Below are 23809 nucleotides of genomic sequence, written 5' to 3' on the forward strand. Positions count from 1 at the left end.
TGTGGTGAATGCTTGATTCACTCCAAATTATGCCTTTTTTTTACCTAGGGAATCCATTGTGTGACCTAACAGCAGATCTCTTCACATTTGGATACACTGCAGGTATGGTCGTAGTTTTTTAAATGTGTTACATAATTGTTGCATTTACACCATGATGTGCAAGCAGAAGCAAGCAAAAGCTCAATATAAAATTAAACACCAAGGGCTACAAAGTATTCTGCAGATATATGGAGGGATAGGGATAACACAAGGAGCCTTTGTCTCCTGGAATAAGAGCTGGGTACAGTTAAGGTCTTCCTGTTTTCTTAAATATAATGATTGTACAAGGCTGTAGTAGGCTAAGGGTGAGTTGTCAGGAGATAGGGCAATGACAAAAAGTGAGGGAGTGTACCCTTTTCAGAGATCAGTTTTGGCATAAGTGCAATTCCTTGTAGAATGAGTTTTACCAAATTCAAAATAAGCCCTCTGCTAGTTTGAAATTATTTCAAAATAGCAGTTGCATTGTATAGTTGCTCACAAAATTATTTCAAAATAGTGGTCGGTATTCCAAAATAACTTTGCTGTGTGGATGCACCCTCTATGTCCTGGCATTTCCACAGATGTGGTACATTTTTATACTACCCCTGAACCAGCAAAGAGCATTTAGGCTGTGAAAAATGAGTCTGAGAGTCTAATACTCTATCTTGGTGTCAGCAGCTCAATGATGCAGTCTAACATAGCCTAGTAGTGAACAAAGACCTGTCAGATACTCAGGTATCATCCTCAACTGTTTCACCAAAGCAGCACTTTGATCTGGACAGCAGTTCAGCAGCCTTGATGCTATAGGCTTACAGAGACATGGTAACTATCATCCTAGCTCCTGACTGGAAGGACAGGAAACATTCTGAGTAGGTACCAAAAGAATCCAAAGACCCATTAGGAAGAGGAAGTTGTCTGAGCAACAGACCATTACTTATTGATTGTTGACTAGCGTGCCTTGTGGCGCTGCTTTGTTTGAATCTGCCTTGTTTCTCTTGTACCTTGTCTAAACCTTCTTTGCCCCCTCACCAACCTTGGTTCCCTAGTCCTCCAAACTCAACCCTTTGATTGGATCTTCCAGCTACTGAACCTTGTGAGAAATATGGCCATTGTCTGAGCTGCATCTGATACCATTTGGCCTTCCAGCTGCCCAGCCATCAGCACGCATCTGACTAGCTGCTCTTTATTGCCCCACATCTTTCCTCACCCATTGAACATTGGTCCCTCCTAACGTAGCACTGTTCACTGTATGAAGTTTTTAATTCCCTTATATACAGCAATTGCAAAAGTGCACAGCACAGGAATTTGCTCTGGGTCATGTGGGCCAAATTTAACCTTGGTGCAATTCCACTGAAGTCACAGTTAGCAACAGAAAACGAAAAGCACTTACCAACTTTTCAAAATTCACAGCACATAGTTTCAGCTTGTTTATAAAACTTGAAGATATAGCAAGAGGAAAATATGCTTCTTTTAATTGATTTGACACTATTTAAACATATTGTCACTTTCTGAGGCTGAGGGGGGACATGACAGAGGTTTATAAAATTATGACACTTGTAGAGAAGGTGAATAAGGAGAAGTTGTTTACTTGTACACATAATACAAGAACTAAAGGACACCAAATGAAATTAATGGGTAGCAGGTTTAAAACTAATAAAAGGAAGTTCTTCTTTACTCAGCGCATAGTTAACCTGTGGAACTCCTTGCCAGAGGAGACTGTCAAGGCTAGGACTATAACAGAATTTAAGAAAGAGCTAGATAGATTCATGGACCTTATGTGCATAAAAGGCTATTTGCCAAGGATGAGAATGGTGTCCCTGGCCTCTGATTGCCAGAGGCTGGAGATGGGTGGCAGGAGACAAATTGCTTGATCATTGTCTTCGGTCCATCCCCTTTGGGGCACCTGGCACTGGCGACTGTTGGCAGACAGGCTACTGGGCTGGATGGACCTTTGGTCTGACCCAGTATGGCCATTCCTACGTTCTATGTGATTTATTTAGTTTACTTCCATTTAAAAATCTCTGTTAATTTAATATGTATGAAAGATGGTGTATTGACCAATAGCAGAAGTTCTAGGTTCCTCACAGTACCTCTCCACTGTGTTTCAACATTAACTTGGAAGAAAACAGTAGAAAGAGAAGGCCAGACTCTGCTTTCTGTTATACAGTGGGTCCCCTTTCTATGTCGTGGTGGGGACTGCAAAGTTGTAATGTAAAGAAAAATGACATATGAAGGGGAGTTTTCCCCCATAAGAATACATGGAAATACAGGGGAATAGGGACCTCACATTCAGTAAAGGCTCCCAGATGACTTATAAAGGGGAATTTTCTATGATAAGAATACATGTAAATACTTTAGAGTAGGGACTCACTCTTTAAGTTGTTTTCTCCTTGTAAAGTCTGTTAGCATCAGCTCACATGCTGCATACAGTAAAACATTTTAAATGTAAAAAATCATAAATTCAAACATACATTTTAAAGAATTTTAATCTTAAAGCCCAGCGGGTCCTGCTTCAAGTTCATCAGGGAGTGGTTGCTTAGTTTTCTTTTCAAAGAAAGAATCAAGGGTTGTCTGCTTTTCTGCATTCTGTTTTGCTTTTAGTATTTCTCAATAGCAAGCCATAGATTCTCTGATGCTCCTACCCACCATTACATGTGGATCTGTGCAATATATAATGAATTCATTTTCTTAATTGACAACTTATGTGTGAAAGGACTTATAGGCTGTGACCACACTTGGCCAAAACTTCGAAATGGCCATGCAAATGGCCATTTCGAAGATTACTAATGAGGTGGAGGGGAATAAGGGGATTTCAAAATGGACAGGGTCCTTTCGAAAAGGACCCCTGTGTAGGCGCGCCAAGCCATGAGCTTTCGAAGTGCCATGGCCGGAAGCATCCTAATGCCAATGAGGCGCTGAATATCTTTTCAGTGCCTCATTAGTAATCTTCGAAATGGCCATTTGCATGGCCATTTTGAAGTTTTGGCCAAGTGTGGCCACAGCCATAATGAGGCGACTTATAAGAAGGACGCCTGCAATTAATTGATGATTTATACGTGAAATAACTTATAACAAAGCAACTGATAATCATGACCCATTTTGCACCAATTAAATTTTGGATAACTGCTAATGACTTCAATGAAGTTGTTGTGGAATTTCACTGAGAAGACACTTGGATCACTGACCACTGTCTGGTAAGTATTTCCAAAAAACTAATGTGAACTTTAGTGGTGTGTGCCTAATTGTAGTCTGTGTTCAGATGTCAGTTTGAATCTGAATTAATCATAGCATCATAGATCTGGAAAGGACCTCAGGAGGTCATCAAGTACAGCCCCCTGTTTGCAGCAGAATCAGCCCCAACTAAGTCATCCCAGCCAGGACTATGTCAAACCTGGACTTAAAAACCACTAGGGATGGAGATTCTAACACCTCTCTAGGCAACAAATTCCAGTGCTTCATCATCCTCCTGGTGAAGTAGTTTTTCCTAATATCCAACCTACACCTCTCCTTCTGTAACTTCACACCGTTGATCCTTGTTCTGTCGTCTGTCACCACTAAGAACAGTTTCTCTCCATCCTCTTTAGAGCTCCCCTTTAGGAAGCTGAAGGCTGCTATTAGATCACCCCTCAGTCTTCTTTTCGACAAACTAAACAAGCCCTAATCCCTCAGACAAGTAATGGTCTTATCCTATTCCAATTAAAGTAAATAGCAACATTCCTATTCACTTCAGTGGTGCAAGCTTATTCTTTGGCAATACTAAGTTTATATTATGTATACCAAACAAAGCAGCACTAACTGAAAATTTCAAGTATCTAATGGTATTAACTTCCTTTTACTGCTGAGCGGAGCTAGATTTCAACTGGTAGCCTGAAAGTAAAAGTGCTGTGTTTGCAATTTCCTAAGCCATCCAAGCCACCCTTTTTATTTTAATATGAATAGTTAAAAAAAAAAAAGAACAAAACAAAAACACAAACAAAAAAAAAGAACAATCTGTTATGGATGTATATGATAATTGACATAATGGACCCTAACGGCTAATGTGGAGCATAATAGACCATGACAGCTCCACTGGAGCTTACTCAAAGGTTCAAAGAGGATTTCACGAATACAAACACTTACTAAACTTTTTAGTACATCATTGTTTATTATGGACTTATCATTTAAACAAAAAGAATGGATTCCTGCCAAGTATCATTCTTCTAAGAAGTATCACAGGGCACTTCCCAAGCAAACAATTAAAATAGTCAACATTTTAAAACCACTAGTGAAGCAGACATCTAACAAAGCTTTGCTCTAGATAATTTGACAGATTTGGGAGATTTTTGGTGGTCTTGCAATTCCATGACTCAATAGCTATATCCAAGGTATGATATGGTGGTAAATTTGAAAGACAAAGTAATTGCTACAGGCAGAGACTGTGGAAGTCTGAGGGTGGCAACATTCCCTGATTCTTTTTATGTGTCTTTTAACTTGGGACTTATTGACCCAATAATGAAAGCTTGCTCTCCCAGGTCTGATGTTACATTCCTTTATAATCAGAGTGAGTGATATAAACTCTCAACACCTAACTGTATCCTGAGAAAGGTGAGGTAGCATGTAATTCAAGCTTCCGTTATCACCAAGCACAGGGGGGCTTTCTGTGGGTCATCAAAAATGACATTGTCTTGGTTACTGGAAATCCATCACCTGTCAAAAATGGAAGCTAGTTCTGTCAGATGGAGAATGATGATAGACTTCTCACCCTGCAATGCTAAAAAAAGATACAAAAAAGCCTGAGAGATGGGACAGAAGCACACAAATTCCATGAAAAAGAGGCTTCCAATGCTGTTTTGGGAGTCTGATTTCTAATTGTGAATGCTTAAGGAAAGCAGTGCTGGTGGGTGCAGCAGGAAAGCATAGAGGCTTGTGTAGAACTCACCGCCATAAAAAGAGAACAAACATAGAAATGAATCAGATCCTAGAGGCTATGGCCCATCTTAGTGGTCCTGAATTTGGAAGATGTATATTTGGGTTTAAAAGCTGCCATGGCCTTGGATGTCTCAGAAGCCTGAGGTGAGATACTGGAAAAGGGAAACAAAATGTTTATTTTGTGAAACTAGAAAACACAAAACAAAAAAGCAGTCCACTAGCACTTTAAAGACTAACAAAATATTTTTATGTCTGTTTTGTGCCCTTTAACTCTTTGTCTAAGAGAGTTTGAAGTCTGTCCAATATACGAAGCATCTGGGCATTGTTGGTAGATGATGGCATATATGATGTTAGCTGAGGAACATGAAAATGTGCCTCTGATTTTGTGACTAACCTGGTTAGGTCCAGTGATGGTATCCCCAGAATAGATATGTGGACAAAGCTTGCAGTGAGCTTTGTTTCAAGAAAAAGTCCCAGGACTGGTGTTCCTGCAGTAAAGACTGTGACTGTTGGTGAGAATCCTCATAAGATTGGGAAGTTGTCTGTAGGAGAGAACAGGTCTGTCACCTAGGGCCTTCTGGAGCATGGCATCCTGATTAAAGATAGTTTGTAGGTCTTTAACAGACATAAAAACACTCCTGATCCACAAACCAGTCAGCGGACATTTTAATGCAGTGGGCCATTCTGTTAATGACTTAAGAGTTTGTGTCTGACTGAAGAGAAATTTTCACACTACTTTGGAATGAGAGGCTGCTGAACTCTCTTTTATATTCAAATTCAGCATATTAATACGTGGTTTGAACTGGGATGTGAATTTTCTGGGTCATTATAGGGGCTGTTTTACATACTTGGCTTAATCTAATTCTTGACCACGCCCCCTCACCCCTCCCCTCTCTGATTTGCTCACCTTGATAATTTTTTTTTTCTGATTTGTCAATCTTGATTCCTATTTTTGGTTCTCTGTGCCTTAAACATTGAGTCTGTTCTGGTCTGGCTATAGTCTGAAGAAGTGGGTCTGTCCCACAAAAGCTCACCTAATAAATTATTTTGTTAGTCTTTAAAGTGCTACTTGACTGCTTTTTTGTTTTGATAGTGTATAGACTAGCACAGCTTTCTCTCTGTTACTGGAAAACACAAAGACTTAGAAAAACAGGGGTGTTGCAGCTGCACAATTTTTCTACCACAGAATTAGGAATGAAAGTAGTGTTATCTAACTATTACAAGAGTAGAAGTCGGGATTTCTGAGTGCCCTGCCATGATTTACTATGTAATCAGTGGGAAGTCATTTAACATGCAGGTACTTGCACTTGTCTAATACTTATTTGCCTAACAGAGGTGTTCTTAGACTATGTATATTTTAAGTACTTTGAAATCCTCTGAAAGGACGGGTAGATATGTTGTTAATTACTCCTATTATCATTTTTGTTAGAAGGAACATCTTGATACTCTGTCTCTCACCATCTAATTCCAGATCAAATAGATCTCCCATCAGGAAAGCAAGTAAGCATCTGCCTGAGCCACAAATCGTGGTGCAAATTTAGAATAAAGGTTCAGGCACTGAAATCATTTATGTGATCAGTGGATGGAAGATAGGAGAAAATGGAAAAATAAATAAAACTAAGCTTCATTTTTTTATATTACAATGAAAATGTCTATGCCAGCTCCCCCTTTCGAAAGGGGGATGCTAACGAGACACTTTAGGTTATGCTAATCAGGCACTGCAATGAATATGCAGATCCTCATTAGCATAATGCATTCGACAGCACTTTGAAAGTGCTGCTTTTGATCACGCATGGCTCATCTACATGGGGTTGTTTTCAAAAGGACCACACACACTTCAAAATCATCTTATTCCTATAACCAAATAGGAATAAGGGGATTTTGAAGTGTGTGGGGTCATTTCAAAAAGGACCCCTTATAGATTAGCTGCGCACGATTGAAAGAGGAACTTTCAAAGTGCTGTGGCCACCATTATGTTAATGAGGCTGTACACATTCATTTCAGCAGCTTGTTAGCATATCCCAAAGTGTCTCATTAGCATCCCCCTTTCAACAGCAAGGGGCTAGTGTAGATATAGCCAGTAGGTTTATCTGTCAGTTATTAAGCATTTTACTATACATCACTCTCAGATAATTAGAAAATAGTCCAGTCTCGTTCTGCTCAGTTCTAACTACACATTTAACCAGCCTTCAGGATATTGAAGTAAGGATTTTGAATGTGGTTTCCCGCTTTAAGTTGCAGCTTCAAACTGGAGTGTAAAATACTGCTCTAATAACTTATATTTCTTTGTTTAATTGAGTTATTTGAGTAGTTAGAGGATTCCAGTCTTTTTTTTTCAAACTATTAATAACATTTATATTTATATTAACGCAGACATTTGTAATTGTAATATTTATTTTTGCACATTGCTCTGATAGGTGAAGGTCATCTATCATTAAGGAGCTGTCCCAAAATCTAGTCAATAAGGGTATCTCCATTGGCTTCAATGGTCTTTGGATCATGTACCCCATTAGCAAATGTAATAGATCCTGATCTTTTGCAGGTTTACATCACAGACCAGGACTCACTAAAGAGAAGATTTTATAATTTCTTCTTAAAGGCGCTCTAAAATCTATAACCTGTGTATTTTATCTATACACAACAGAAATGAACATCATAGAATTGTTGACTATGAGTGAAATTGAGCTAATCTTTTTGTTATTCATTTGAATAGTTTTCAAAAACTTCCATGACTTGACATTTCTCAGAGTATTTGCTGCTAAGTTCATAAGGGGTAAAATACTTATGAAAAACATAGTGGAGTAAGATCTCTTTTCACTTGCCCAATGAAATGACTTTTAATGCACAAAGGCACAGCATTTGTAGTCATTCTGGGGATTAGTCTTAAGAGCAACATTCCTTTCCACAGTTTGTGTGGTCTCATGCCAAATATCTTCCTCTCTCTACAGCTGTTCTCCATTCCCCTTCACCCACCTCACATTACTTAGACCTCCAGCTCAGTCAGTTCCCCTTCCCTGGACTTTCAAGTGGTCTGAGGCAGTCTCTCCATTTACTACCCCGCTAATCTATGCCTTTCTCTTTGCAGAACGTGACAGCAGCCTCCTTTCCCAACTGCTTCCTTTTGGTGCTGGGTACCTGGATTTATATACCCTTCCCATTCCTCCCAGCTAAGACTGTTTTCAATTAATTCCCTTTGCCTTGGTTCCTCTTCCAGTTGCACAATTAATTGGCATATCTGGCCATCTTAGCCCTTTTTAGTCCCTTCAGTGTTTTTCAGTGCTGTGATACTCATAGTACTTTCAGCACATTTGGGACATATTACCCCATATATCAGGGCTCAACAACCTTTCCAAGGTGGAGTGCCAAATTTGACCTTTTGATTCCTATGTATGGTACAAGTGCCAAAGATACTTTTCAAAGTCAGTAATTGTCCTGCTTACAACAGCTTCATTAACAAATAAATTAAGATGCAGAGCTCTACTGTTTAGATGGTGGCTGGTCACGTTGCCTGGTTTGTTGTTAGTCCACAGATTGCATGACTTTAAGCAAGCTCCCAGCTGCATGGGAGAGGAGGGGCAGGGCTGATGTCCCACCTCGTGTGCCAGTGAGAATCAGCTCATTTGCTATTTTTGGCACCCATGGTGGGGGTTACCAACTCCTGCTATATATACGTGTTAATTTTCAAACCCGTGTAGCACTAACTTTTTGATTATGACACTGACGAGCTACTTGCTAACTACAGCAGCACTCCAATCAAACTTAATTACTGCATATTTTGTGTCTAGTTTCATATGTGGTCAGAACTTTGACATGCTACACTAAAAGCTGTAAATGTACCTGTGTGTTTTTCAGATGTAGGATCATTCTGTGATAATATGCAGTCTTTTAACAGGGTTTGTTTGCTACAGTGCTTTAATGGTTCCTGATGTTCACCTCTTTGTCACTGCTTTTAAGTTGTTTGGAGCTTTTATGATGAGGTTACTTCCTTTTGAATTATGAGATATCCTATTAATACGCTGAAGAATTGCTGATGAAAATCATGACATTTCTTAGGCACTGTGCTTTTAATATCTATATGTTTGGCACTGTGCTTTTAATATCTATATGTCTTTCAATAATATAAATAGATAGTAGAAATAACCTCATTTGCAGCAATCCCATGGGTGTTTGAAAGATTTGCAACACAAACAGAACATGACAACATTTTAGATTTTCATACTTCAGTCAACTTTCAGATCATACCTATCTTGTGAAAAAGATGCAAATTTTCACCTAGAAAAATCATGTTTCTGAGGTGAAGCTTCCCAATACCAATATTTTAACCATTCTGAATTATTTTCTACCAATAATCTTTTTTTCCCCTTGCAAATAGGGCATTTGGGAAAATTTTAAAATGCAGAAAAATATTATGATCAGGTAAATTTCAGGCCCCCATACGCAGTAGAATGAACCTGCACAATATTTTACCATTTATTGTTTTCCATTTTTGGCCAAGATTTAGACCCTGATTTTGCAAGTTGTATTGCTCCACCAGATTCATGGGTCCATAATTCTTGGTATGGTTGCAAGGGTCCATCCCTGGGAAGCAGCTTACAATATCCTAGCCCAACAGTTGCTAAGCAGAGCACGCAATGCACAACTCCAAAAGTATATTCCTCTTCCAGCTCAGATGGTAGTTTTTTCACATTATAAAACTGGTCATTCTCTCAAGAAATGAGTTGGTACAAGTCTTTGGTATTTTGCTCAACTTTGAATCAACATAATAACTTGTTGAGAGAGAATTCTGGGGACAGTAATATTGTTCCTCTGTAAATGTCTTTGCTACACACACACCAGTAATGTCACCAAACAAGCTATTGGATGGAAATCCCCGCTTATTGAAATGGAAGCTTTGGGTTTTCGTTGCCTCACATTTAGTTTTATGAATGTCATCCAATTTCTTTGGGACTTGTGGGCATTTATCAAATAAATGGCAATTCTCAGGGCACAGAAAATGGGACATTGAATATACCAAGTTTCAGGTGACACAATTGCTGAATTAATTACCTGAGAAATCTAGACTGAACTCCTGTATCATACATTATGAGCACAAGTTACCAAGTCCTTCCTCCTGCCTATTCCCTATATATACACACACACACTTTTGCTGTGTGAGCAAATGGCTAATATCACTGAGGGGGTGAAACACTGTCTCATTGAAGACAAATGCAAAACTCCCATGGGGATCAGCACAATCCAGGATTTCACTCAGGCTTGGCAGAGTCATACATGGGCTCTCTGAATCTTGACCAAAGGTATCACATTGCTTCAGCTTTCAAGAGCTTCTGCACTTGTGGGGTGAGTGGGTGGGATTTGGCTCACAGTTAAACGTACATTACTTAGATTTAATTTCCTAATAGTAGACAACGTTTCTTTTCTTTGCTATATTAAACACACACACACCCAAACACACACACACACACACACACACACACGCACACAGTGTTTTTTCAAACTGAGTTCCCTACAGTACCATTTACTTTTCTATTTTTACCATCACCAGCAAAGAGGAGGAATTGCTGTTGTTGCTTTAATTACCGTATGCAGTATTAAATCAATGTGATTTAAGCTCACAGAAAAGTACTACGCACTACAGCAGGTTCTAGTGCACCTGTAAACTACTCTACCTGGTTCTCCTACTTCTGTGCAGAAACCTGGACTGTAGGTAAATGCTGACATTCCTCCCCCCTCACATACACCTCAAGCCTCTTAGAACAACATATTTCTCTTACACAGAATTGTTCATACAACTTTTCCATAATAAAACATTGGGGCTACATCTACACTACAGCGACATTTCAGAAGAAGATCTTCCGGAAGATCTTGTTTCAAAAGAATGTGTCCACATACACAAAAAAAGCAGATCTAAAGAGTGATCTGCTTTTTTTGAAAGAGATCATCCACACAGCCCCCGCTCTTTTGAAAGAACAGGCCAGGGATCGAAAAATCAGGCATCATGAAGACGACTCTTCCAAAAAAAAGCCCATGGAATGTCTACACACATTTTCTTTCTAAGTAAGCTTTCAGAAGAAGGCACTCTTCCTGAAATGAGCGTGGAAAAGTTCTTTTGAAAGGAGCAATGCAATCTTTTGATTTAATTTCTAAAGAAGGCTTTTTGGCCATGGCCACACTAGCTCCTCCTTTTGGAAGGGCTATGGTAATGTGGTACTTCAGAATATGCTAATGAGGCACTTCCTTGAACATCAAGTGCCTTATTACCATAATGGTAGCCACATGCACTTTAAAACTGCCAGTTTCAAAACGCACACTGCCTGTGTGAAATGACCCTGCTGATTGGGAAACCAGATGGGAAGAAGGGGCTTTTGAAGTCAGGGGTACGTTTTGAAAGGACCCCGGCTACATGGGTGAGATGCTTTTTGCAATCGGCAGTTTTGAAGCATGAGTGGCTGCCGTTATGCTAATGATGCACTGCATATTCATGGCAGTGCCTTATTAGCATATTCTGAAGTGCCATATTACCATAGCCCTTCCGAAAGGAGGGGCTAGTGTGGCCATGGCCTTTTGTGTGCAGACACTGCACTGGATATTTTGAAAGAACTTGTGAGTGTACACATGGCCTATCAGAGACGATCCCAGGCATCTGGGAGAAAGAATCCAACAGAGTTTCTTATGAGAGGTGCGGTACAGAGAAGCAGTTTCAGTTTGGCAGGTGAACTTCAACACTGCCCTCTGCCTTAGGAACTAGAAAACAATAGCACAATATCAGCCCTTGCTTTCCCACTGATAGTAATTGTGTTTTGTTGCTCCTTCAGGATAGTGATAGCCTGTGATGTTTTAATATTAACAGCTTTAATCTGATGAGTTCACAGCTCCATCTATTAGTATTAATTAGTTATCTAGCAGCATGGTGGATTGACAGATCTTAACACCCCTCTCCTCAGGGGTTGATATCAATTACTGCAGAAGAAGCAAAAAAGAGAGTGGAGGAGGATGAAACTTACACTTGAGTAGGCTCTCATTCCCTGCTTCCTCTCTTTGTGTTTTGCTTTTTGTTTTTTGTTTTTTTCCCCTGCTAGGAATTATGTACAATTGAATTTCATGACTCAACAGTCACAATAATAAAAAAGGTTCTTACAAAATATAGGTTAACAGAAATGAAGAGTTCACAGCTCATAGCTAAACTGAGACTAATTAGTGGCTTTCAAGTCTGTGATGTGCACTCAAGGGCTACTTGATTCCAACCGCTAGAGGATGTGGTTTATATAAGCTTACCGTGACCTATGCCATGAACTAGTAAACCAAAGTGTATGGGTTATCACAGAAAAACATTTATATCAGTTGCAAAATCTTGGACTTCCTTCTGTTTCTGTTATTGAGCTTCGACAGCTATGCTGCACTGGACACTAGTATCAGCAATCATAACCTAAGATTATTCCTCAAGGATCCTGCATTTCCCAAAGGGGAAAAATTGCCACAGGAAGTGATTATATGGATTTAAAAATCCCAGATACAAAGAATGAGGAGAACAATCATGATTGAGAGTCCAAATTGGCTCTCAGTGAAGTAAGCTGTCGTGTGTTGTCCGTGACTGTAGGGTAGAATTAACATGGTCAATCACAATAAAATAGCTCATTTTTGCTCAGATTGGGTATGTGAATCTGATTTTATAGATCCCTTTATCATCCTAGTGTAGAATTTGGGTCTGTCTTTTCTTCCTCTTCACACTTGCGGTTGGTTTCCATTGGATTAGAGGGGTTTTTGAATTCCAAACTTGATTGTTCTAGGGTTACTGTATCAGTCTGGTAGCCAAAACAAAAAAGCAGCCAAGTAGCACTTTAAAGACTAACAAAATAATTTATTAGATGGTGAGTTTTGTGGGACAGACCCACTTCTTCAGACCATAGCTATACCAGAACAGACTCAATATTTAAGGCGCAAAGAACCAAAAAATAATCAAGGTTGACAAATCAGAAAAAAAAAATATCAAGGTGAGCAAATCAGAGAGTAGAGGGTCAGAAGGAGGGGAGTGGGGAGTCAAGAATTAGGTTAAGCCAAGTATGCAAAGGAGCCACCGTAACGACACAGAAAAATCACATCTTGGTTCAAACTGTGTGTTAATGTGTCAAGTTTGAATATAAAAGAGAGTTCAGAAGACTCTCTTTGCAGACTGTTAAAATTCCTTTTCATTAAAACGCAAACTTTTTAGTCATTAACAGAATGGCCCACTCCATTAAAATGGTGACTGACTCACTTGTGAATCAGGAGTGTTCTTATGTCTGTTTTGTGCCCATTAATTCTTTGTCCGAGAGAGTTTGAAGTCTGTCCAATATGCAAAGCATCTGGGCATTGTTGGCACATGGTGGCATATATGATGTTAGTTGAGGAACATGAGAATGTGCCCATGGTTCTGTGAATAACCTGGTTAGGTCCAGTGATGGTATCTCTAGGATAGATATGTGGACTAGGTGGCTTGGCTGCTTTTTTTGTTTTGACAGTATGTAGACTGCCATGGCTTTCTCTCTTTTACCAGTCTGGTAGCCACTGTATTTGAAAGGTCATAAGCCTGGCAGTGTGATAAAATATTCAGATTCTTTAAGGGACTAATTTTTAAAGCTACACTTCAATCTCTTTCTTCGGGTACTTGTGATTGTAAACATGAGGCATAGTAGAGCACTGTACTGTAGAATTAGTAGTTCTGCTTAATTACCTTTATATAATGATAAAAGCAAAATATCAGTTTAAAACAGGGCATTAAAATTTTATTTAATGACATATTATACATTTACAGTATTCTATAATGGTTTGTACATACAAAAGCTTTAGAAATAGACTCTGTTTACCCTTCATTATGGTGAACACATGGTCCAAAAAAAAACCGTATATTTCATAGCCATTTCCCAAGATTAATTGATAAAAGAGGTGCAAGTGTACTTAGATGTCTAACAAAGTGGGTAGACAATGGTATTTTCAAGGGCATCAAAGCACCTATCTTCATTTGACATCGGCAGGAGCTAGGCATATCTAGCAAATTCTGAAAATACAAGCAGGTGGCCTTTTTCTTCCTTTTTGAAACATGGCACCAAATGCTTATTCTTAGAAAGTGTTGACACCGTCTCCACTCTCAGTAAAGCCAGTGAGAAGTCATGGCATTTGTTGACTCATAAGACTTGGCTGTATATAAGGAAAATGCTTTGCACACTTCAGGTATGTCTACATGCAGCATTATTTTGAAATTTTCCAGAATTTCTTATTTCAAAATAGCTTAGCTACACACAAAATGCATTTTGAAAGAGTGCTCAGCTATTTTGAAATAGCACGATACAGCACGATTTTGAAATAGAGCCATTGGACACAGTATAGCTTATTTCAAAATAGACTCTATTTCCTGTCTATACAATCCCTATTTCAAAATACCTATTTTGAAATAGGTGCTATTCCACATGCAGGCTGTGGCCACAATAGGAGGGGCTATGGTAACGTGGCACTTTGAAATACGCTAATGAGGTGCTGCTATGAATATGCAATGCGTCATTAGCATAATGGTGGCTGTACATGTTGGAAACTGCTGGTTTGGAAATGCATGCTGCCCATGTAGCCAGGGGCCTTTTGAAATGACCTCCCTGATTTTGAAAGCCCCTTCTTCCCATTTGGATTTGGGATGAAGGGGATTTCAAAATCAGGGGGTTGTTTCAAAAGGCCCCTGGCTACATGGGCAGCATGCATTTCCAAACCAGCAGTTGCAAAGTGCACATGACTACCTTTATGCTAATGAGGTGCTGCATATTCATGAAAGCACCTCATTAGCAAATTTCATAGTGCCACAATACCATGGAGGGGCTAGTGTGGCCACAGCCACAATGAGGTTTATCAATTTTGAAATTCAACATTCATATCTTGAAATTATTTCAAAATATGTTGCATTGTGTAGATGCTTGCAAAATTACTTCAGAATAGCAGCTGTTACTCTGAAATAATATCGCTGTGTGGACACAACATTCAAGATGGAAAACTCACACAGAGTGTGTGCAACCAAACCACCAGAGTAGCTTGCATGCTCCTTATTTATTTCTCTGTTTGGTGTTTGCATAGGGGCAACATCTAGGATTTGGGAAAGTAAAGACTCATTAACTAATGGCTGAACCAGTGCTGTGGTATATGTTGAAGAGTTTGAAATGCCATAGCTGCCTTGTCCCTATACCCCAAGTACAGAAACTTCTGAGATCTTTTCCTAATATCTATGATTTCTTCTGGATGATGAGCTGATCACATGGGCATACATTGGTTTCAGGATAAACATATAGGCTAGATCTACATACACTACAGCAATCCTTCGAAAAAGTTCTTCTGGAAGATCTCTTCCAAAAACACTTTTTTTGAAAGAGCGTGTCCACACACAAAAAAGTGGATCAAAAAATCAGTCTGTTCTTTTGACAGAGAACTTTCACGGAGCCTCCACTCTTTTGAAAGAATAGGCCAGGGATCAAAAAATCCGGCACCATTAGGACTGCTCTTCCAAACAAAAGGCTCCTTGGCTGTCTACACACATTTTTTTTTCTGAAACACTCCTTCATAAAAATGTGCTCTTCTTCATCTGGGAAAAAAAGGGGGATGCCACAAGAAGAGTTCAAATGGGAGCTTTAAGCACTACTTTTGTACCATAGGTTCCAACTATGTTTAAGTATACTTCTACTATATATTTTCATTACATATAACAGAAGCAAAGGGACTTTATGTTTCAGATCAAAAGCCAGTATATAGATAAGGAAATCAACAGAGCTATGCTGATTTATACCACCTAAGGAATTTTCTTTATGTTTGCTAGTTACACAGTTATGGGCCTGTTTCTGCTATCTTTATTCATACTCAGTATCTGAATCTGAGAGTTGTTTCACTGATTTTCACATTTGACAACTTGTGAATAAGAGTACTACTCAACATGGGCAGGGAAACACTTTCTCCTTCCTACTCCACACATTTACTTTTAGGTAAATAATTGGTACATAACTAAACAAGATTCTAAATCAAACTTTTAAGATATATTTTTAAACTTTTTTCTTTTGCTGATTTTCAATCAGTAAGATGGAGAGGGCTGTTATTTTTTATTTTTATTTTTTTGTTTGTTCCCTGTATTAGCTGTCAAAATACACTGATGTGAACTAGTTGGATAACTAGGACATTTTTGTCAACCGACTTTTATTTATTTATTTTTTTAATCTCCTAAAAGCAGAATATAGCTGTTGGGTTTTTGTAATGTTTTATGTATAATGTTGATATACATCAATTATTTCAGCAGTGAACATATTTTATGCTAAACTGATTGCAAAGTTTGCTTACCTTGCTAGAAGAAAAAAAGAGGGAGTGAAAAAAAAGCTTTTAAGTTGGGCAGTCCTTTCAGGAATTATCAAGAGCCTACAAAGAATAATATCTATTTAAATATATGGAAATCAATTTATCCTCATTCTTAGAAAGATATATAAGCTGCTTTCAGAACATGAAAAAAAAACAAACCACTACTCTGATATAAAATGGACCAGATAGGGGAAGTGGCAAACCAGAGACCAGAGTAGGTTATAGATAACAAAATCATTACTCGCTGAAAACAGCTTATTGCTGATAAGTCCTAAAACATTATGGTTGTGGCCACACTAAAAGGTAATTTCAAAAGCGACTTCGAAAGGAAAGGCAATTTTGAGATGAGCAGCAGAGCGACTGCACAGAAATCGCTTGTTTCGAAATCAACTTCGAAATAAAAAGGCAGTCATTGAAAAGGTATTGTTCCACTCCTGTGCTGGCAGTAATGCCCCATTTTGCCGTCGATTTTGAAATGAAACGTGTAATGGCTCCTCTGGCTGCCATTTGAAACCACAAGTCCTCTACAAAGCTGGTCCCTCCCCGGAGCACAGTGACACCCCAGCCAGATGCCAGGGCTCTATGGCTGTCAGCTCCAGCTGCCTTAAAGCTGCAGGGACACAGAAACCCCAAGCAGGAAGCTGAGGGTGTGCCAACAGCCAGAGGAGCACATGCTCGCAGCTGTACACTTTGCAGCACCCCCTAACATGCAGGAAAGGGCATGGCTGGAGCCATGGCCAGCAGTCAAGACCCCCAGCAGCCCCAGGTATTACAAAGTGCCGAGTGGCAGGGCCTCCAGGCCCCCATGAAGCCCATGAAGAGGAGGGGAACCCTGTGGCTGGAGGCTGAAGTCCGGGACCTGCTGGCCATCTGGGAGGATGACGATATCTTTCTCAGGATGGAGGGGCAGAAGCAAAATGCAGCCACCTTCACCCACCTTGCCAACAACCTACCCACAAGGGGCCACCCCACGTCCATACCCCTGACCAGGTGCAGTCAAAAGTGACGGACCTGTGCCAGGGCTTTGCAAAGGGAGGGACACAGCCAGGTACTGAAGAGCAGCTCCTGCCACCTGACCTTACTATGCTGAACTGCACTAGCTCCTCGGCCCCAGGGAGGCTACACTGCTGGAGGAGACCCTGGACACCACGGAGGCAGAGGGGCAGGGTGAGGAGCCAGAATTGGGACCCTCTGCTGCACCACCTATCCCAGGCGTGGGGCCACCAGCTGATGATGGTGACAGTGATGGCAAGGGTGGGAGTGAGGGACCCCATATATTGCAGAGGCATCAGAAGACACGAGCTGGGCCACATCTGCTTGGGCCTCCCCCTGAACTCCCCAAGGCACCCTCAGGTAGGACTGGGAATGGGTCACACTGGGCATAGGGGGTGGGGGCGGTCCCCACCACTGCCGGCACAGGCCTAGGCTCATGGACACAAGCCAGCAATAGCTGTTGTCACTGTTAGGAGGGGCCCACGTGTGTGGGGGGTCCCCACATGGGGCCAGGGACAGCCACATGGGGCACATGCCTGGAAGTGTAGACCCCACATCAGCTGAGCCACCCCAGGACCCACCATCATGGGCAGAGATGGACAGTGGCAGGGACATAGCCAATGGCCCACGGTACCTGGTTTCATGACTGACAGGGTGCCATCCTCCCCCACTTATGTCTTCACAGCCGTGACACCCAAAGGCCACCCCAGCCCCCTTGACGTACCAGGGAACCACACAGCGGCTGAGGAGGGGGGAGGAGTGACACACCCCAGAACTGGATGCTGTGCTGGGTGGACCCGCTGCTGCAGCCAGTCCAATGAATTGGCAGCAGCCCACAAGGCCAAGTGGTGGGAGTAGAACCACCTGCTGTGGGAATGGCTGTCCATGGAGTGGTTGGCCTGGGACCGAGTCAAGGGCTACCTGGACACCCAACCCTGGCCATTGCCAGCTTCCTGGCTCATCCGCCCACTCCATGGATGGCCTTTCCTGCAGCCTGCACCCCTGCTCCTGTCCTCCGTGCCCCTTTCTCCCCCTGCCCCTGCCCCCCACCTCTGTCTCCCCCCGACACCTCTGCCCCCATGCCTTTGCCCCCTCACACCCCTGCCCCATGACACCCTTGTGCTCCCCCTGCCCTTGCCACCCTGCTCCCACCCAGCATGACCATGGCCAAGAGGGAGGAGCTTGCACAGTGGCTGTGGGTGGGCACGCCCAGCCTGGCCATGGCTCCATCACCCCCCTCGTGTGAGTCTGAGGCCATCACAGCCACAGCATGCCCCTACCTACCTGTGCTCCCTGCACTCTTCCAGCCTTGCCATGGGCCCTAGACCCAGAGCGGTCGTGGCTCTGGGGGCTGCCATGGCTCATGTCCCGCCACTCCTATGGACAGTTGAGACCCCACCCCTATTGTAAATAGTTCACCCCCCAACTCTCCTTTGTAAATGGTCAGAAACTCGTTGGGTTTTGAAGAATTAATGGTTAATTTTATTGAACAGTGTCCATGTCGTGCATCAGTGGGGATGGTGATGGACATGCATGCCAGTGGGGATGCTGATGGGGTGGAGGTGAGGGTAAGGGTGCGGGGGGGTTGCATGGGGCAGGCCAGAGCAAGGTCACAGGGGTCTCTGGGCTCCCCTGTGGGTGCATGGCCCAGACTGCCTTTCATCTAGAAGGACGAACCTGACAGTGGCCTTCCCTACCCCGAAGTGGTGGCCAACCAAGCATTTGCTGTCCAGGGTGGCCAGTTTCCACATGGCGATGACCACCCTATTATCCATTGTAGTCTGCATGCACATGTCCTGGTGGCAAAGTGTTGGTGCCAGCCACTGGCACAGCTCCATGAAGGTAGCCTGGGTCATCCTGAAATTGTGGAGACACCACTCATCATCCCAGTCCTCCAGGACAATGCTGTTCCACCATACCCCACTAGTAGGGTACCGCCAGAGATGATGGCAGACCCGGAGAAAGAAGTGCTCCGTATGCTTCATGTGGGGAGCCTGCAGGAGACAGGCAACATGGTGGGCAGTACAGAGCCTGAAGTGGCATGCTGCCAGGATGGTCATCAAGCTGGCCATGATACCCAGGACATCACCATCTGTGAAGTGCTGCAGTTCAATGCTGGGCTGCAGTGTTGGGGATAAGCAAGGCTCTGCCGGTGCTGGGCTGGAGGTCGCATGCAGCAAGCAGCTTGACCCCATCGGCATGTGTATGGGGGAGGGGGGTGTTTTGGAGGGGCCCTTTAAGGGGGTGGCTGGCCCATGCTCCAGGACGGGCTTGCTGGCCATTGGACCCTTCCCTCGCCATTTCTTGCCCTGTCATTTTGAAAGGAGGCTCTGGGCTGTGTAACTGCTCCATTTCAAAAGTTGTTTTTACTTACAGGTATTGCAGGGGCTGGCTACAGTGGGAGCTAAGCACAGATGAGAAAAGAAATCAATCTCAACAGAAGGTTAAATGTAGAGCTCTGGTGTACAGAAAGTTTTGGTCACTAGTACCTTGTCACTACAGAAAAAGAAGGAATGAAAGGAAAGCATTTTGATTAAGGCAATACAATGAGCCCTTTCATAAAAGATGGGAATAAACACACATGAGTTTGAATGGGGAGTGTCATATCTGGAGGAGAAATGTGGAAACACATTTCCTTTTACCTCTGAGTTCTTCAGAAGTTCTTATACTAGGACTTCATGGATGGGGAGGAGGCTGAACAGGGAGATGCTGCTCATGCTCCATCAGATTCCTCCTCTGTAATAACTGTCAGTTAAACCGAGGTCAATTATTGCAAAGTCTACAGGAACTTGTGCATAATCTTACTTTGTGGCATAGAATATGTGGAATTTCAGGAAATGAGTTGCCAAAGAAAGACATGAAATGCAGAAGTGGAAGGCAAGCAAAAAAGGAAGTTAAGAAGCCAGTGCCTGGATGAACCTTGCCTACAAGTGATCCATCATGCATTTCAACAGGATCAGTAGGTTTACAGCAAGGCTTGGTCTACCTTTTACTGCATTAAATGATGCAACTTCAGCTATGTAAATCAAGACTGAAGTTAATGGACTTAAGTCGATATACCATGGTATCTTCACTGCAGTAATTTAACAGCTGACATTCTCTGCATCAACTCTGCCTATGCTTTTAATTCCATAGAGTACTGGTGTCCATGGGAGAGTTCTCAGCAGTTGATTTATCATATCTGTATTAGACACAATAAATTGGCTGCAGCTGGATCGATCACTGCCCATTGATTGTGCAGGTAGTGAAGACATGCCCTGAGATCTTGCTGTACGTTAACAAAGGAACACATAAAGAAGAGTGTTTCTCTCTTTGCCTGAATTACAAATACATCGTTCAAATTTAGTGCATAGTCCTGTAGGGACAGGATGGATGCTGTTTTGTGAACCTATACCCACCACTTTCAGAAATGTGAAGACAATGCCAAAGTCAATAAAACACTCTGAATCTGAGAAAGCGTAGAAGGTAATGTGAAGTGACATGAGCATCCCAAAAAAATTCTTTTTAATGAATATTTAAACAGACCCAGAGGCTGACCTACAATTAATATGGATCGATGCAATATGCCAAGTAAAATTACATGAACTCTTCAATGGCCCAGAGATGCACGCAGCCACTTCTGTTTTCAAATATTACAAACATGTACCTAAAATATTATTTTAAAATAACTTTAATTGTCTTGAAGGGTTCATTACTGACCATCCTCAAGTTTCACCAGACGGGCTTTGGGGGAATTATTGAAGTCCACATTATATAGATTTACTTTTCAAGGTTAAAAAAAATATGGTGGTCATCCATGTTGACAGAAAACAGCTATTTCTAGAAGAAATCCAAACTGGAAGAATACCTGAATTTTCATTATTCTGTATACAGTAAAACTGTTTAAAATGAGAGAATTTCAGAAAGATCCATATTTATTTAAGTTTAAATTGAAATTAGCTGCATATACTCTTGTAACTAAGGCTATGTCTACACTAGCCTCCCCCCTTTCAAAAGGGGGATGCTAATGAGATACTTTGGGATATGCTAATGAGGCACTGCAATGAATATGTTGGTTATAGGAATAAGGGGACTTTTGAAGTGTGAGAGATCCTTTCTAAAAGGACCCCATGTATATGGGCTGTGCATAATCAAAAACAGCACTTTTGAAGTGCTGCGGCCACCATTATGCTAATGACATGCTGCATATTCATTACAGTGCCTCATTAGCATATCCTGAAGTGTCTCATAAACAGTCCCCTTTCAAAAGGGGGGGTTAGTCTAGACATAGCCCATTTGTCATAAATGGTCAAGAACGTCTAGATATGTGTTTCAATAAAAAGATGCAGTCATTCACATACAGCAATACTGTATATTAGGGCTGTGTCTACTCTAACTCCTTACTTCAAAGGGAGGATGTTAAGTAGGGTGTTGGGAGATTATTAATGAAGTGCTGTGCTGCATATGTAGCACTTCATTAAGCAAATTCTCCCCCGTGGCAACTTCGAAGTGTTAAACTTCGAAGTGACGGCTCGCATGTAGCCTAGGCTAACCTGCCGGTACTTCAAAGTTCCTGGGCAACTTCAAAGTCCCTTTACTCCTCAAAATTTTGAATAAATATTGTTTTTATGAAATTAACTCTCATTTTTAACAGTTTTACTATCTAGAGAGTAATGAAAACTCAGATATTCTTCCAGTTTGGATTTTTTGCTAGAAATAGCCATTTTCTGTCAACATGGATGACCACCATTTTTTTTAACCTTGGAAAGGAAATCTTTAATGTGCACCTCAGCAATTCCCCCAAAGCCCATCTGGTAAACCTTGAAGCTGGTCAGTAAGTAAATTTTAAGGAGTAAAGGAACTTAGAAGTCACCCAGGCACTTTGAAGTACTGGCGGGTTAACCACAGTTACACGTGAGCCGGCACTTTGAAGTTTAACACTTCGAAGTTGCCATGGGGGAGAATTTGCTTAATGAAGTGCTGTATACGCAGTGCAGCACTTCATTAATAATCTCCCAACACCCTATTTGCCGTGCGCCCTTTCAATTTAATTTGCAGTATGCCTACCCTAGGTGAGATTTTTCAAAAGTTCCTGAGATGTTACTATTTAGAAATCAGAAATCTGTTCATGTGCAATAGAAACACACTTTTAATGAGAACTCAAAATACACTGATACAGTTTCTTACAGCTGGCATAGGAAAATCAGGCAGAACTGAATAAATGGATAACATAGAGCAGATACATGAGAATTGTTTATGCTTTGAACAAATTCAGGAATTCAGGTATTATTTTTTGTATTGAAATACATTCATTTTAAATGACAAGAACAGAGAAACAAAAGTTCCAAAAACCTTGATGGAATATTCATAAATATTAGACAAACATTTAAGACTGTACAAGTTTTCACTTTCCAGAAAGTTTTCACTTTCTCTGTGCATTCCATTTCAATTAAAATATAAAGGAGCACATCAAAACATTACTGCTTTCAAAGACAAGACTACCTTGTGGCTTTTGTATATTTAGTGCAATTGGATCTGCCACAACTACCTCAGACTCTGATTGGCTTTCCCTTACTTGCAAGAGGCACACCCCATGCAGAAAGCCTTCAGTTGGTCTACGCAGATTTGGTGGAAGCTGGCTGTATTCTGGTCACTGGGTTACATGGAGTATATATTTTGGAAATCCGTCAAGCTCTTATAATTGTTCACCATCTAGCTCATCTTGAATACCACATTAAAGCCATATAAATGTTCTGTCAATTGACTTTAACAAATATTATAAGGTTGTCCTTTTATTACATTAAACAGTAAAATGATTCCTTTCCTTGTATATTTCTTTTTTGCTATTACTTATGTGTGTGCCTGCTTATTTTTTCCAGTTTATTTAATACACCATCATAATTTTCATAACCGTATCTAATTCTTGGGCAAACGAAAATGAGGGGGCAAGGAAGCAGACTGGAAGGGTGAAGAATTATGGAAATATAGTGTATATTTTTACAGATGCCTACTTTGCTGATAATTTGTTTTATTGAATAGTATTGGTGCACTTTAGTTATATACAGGTATCAAATTTCAAGCATATGCGTGACTATCTTTTCCAATATGTCATAATAGTAACAGAGACATAACTGTGTTACTCTGTATTCTAACAAAAGAAACCAGCAGTCATGTAGCACTTTAAAGACTAATAAAGTAATATATTAGGTGATGAGCAATGTCTCTGTGTATGTATATATTTAAAGAGTGTCTTCTCTGCACAATTACAGTGTGGTGCACAAATAAAATAATGCTTAGCAGTCTCTTTTGACTCAAGTGAGGTCTCTATCACTTGGGATCTAATTGTCATATGAAATTACTTCAGTGCTCACTAAAAAAGTGGCTTCTCTGTGAATAGAGGTTTGTAAACTGCTAATTTTAAAGCACTCCGGGAGTAGGGGGCATCAAGAATCCATGTGGCATTTAAATGCTTATATATCCATATGTATATGCATTGTAACTAATAATCTTTATATCCATGAAAATGATCACTTAGGTTTATTAAATCATTTTTATCTTCCAA

The sequence above is a fragment of the Carettochelys insculpta genome, chromosome 1 (assembly GCF_033958435.1).
Source record: "Carettochelys insculpta isolate YL-2023 chromosome 1, ASM3395843v1, whole genome shotgun sequence".
Classification (NCBI taxonomy): Eukaryota; Metazoa; Chordata; order Testudines; family Carettochelyidae; genus Carettochelys; species Carettochelys insculpta.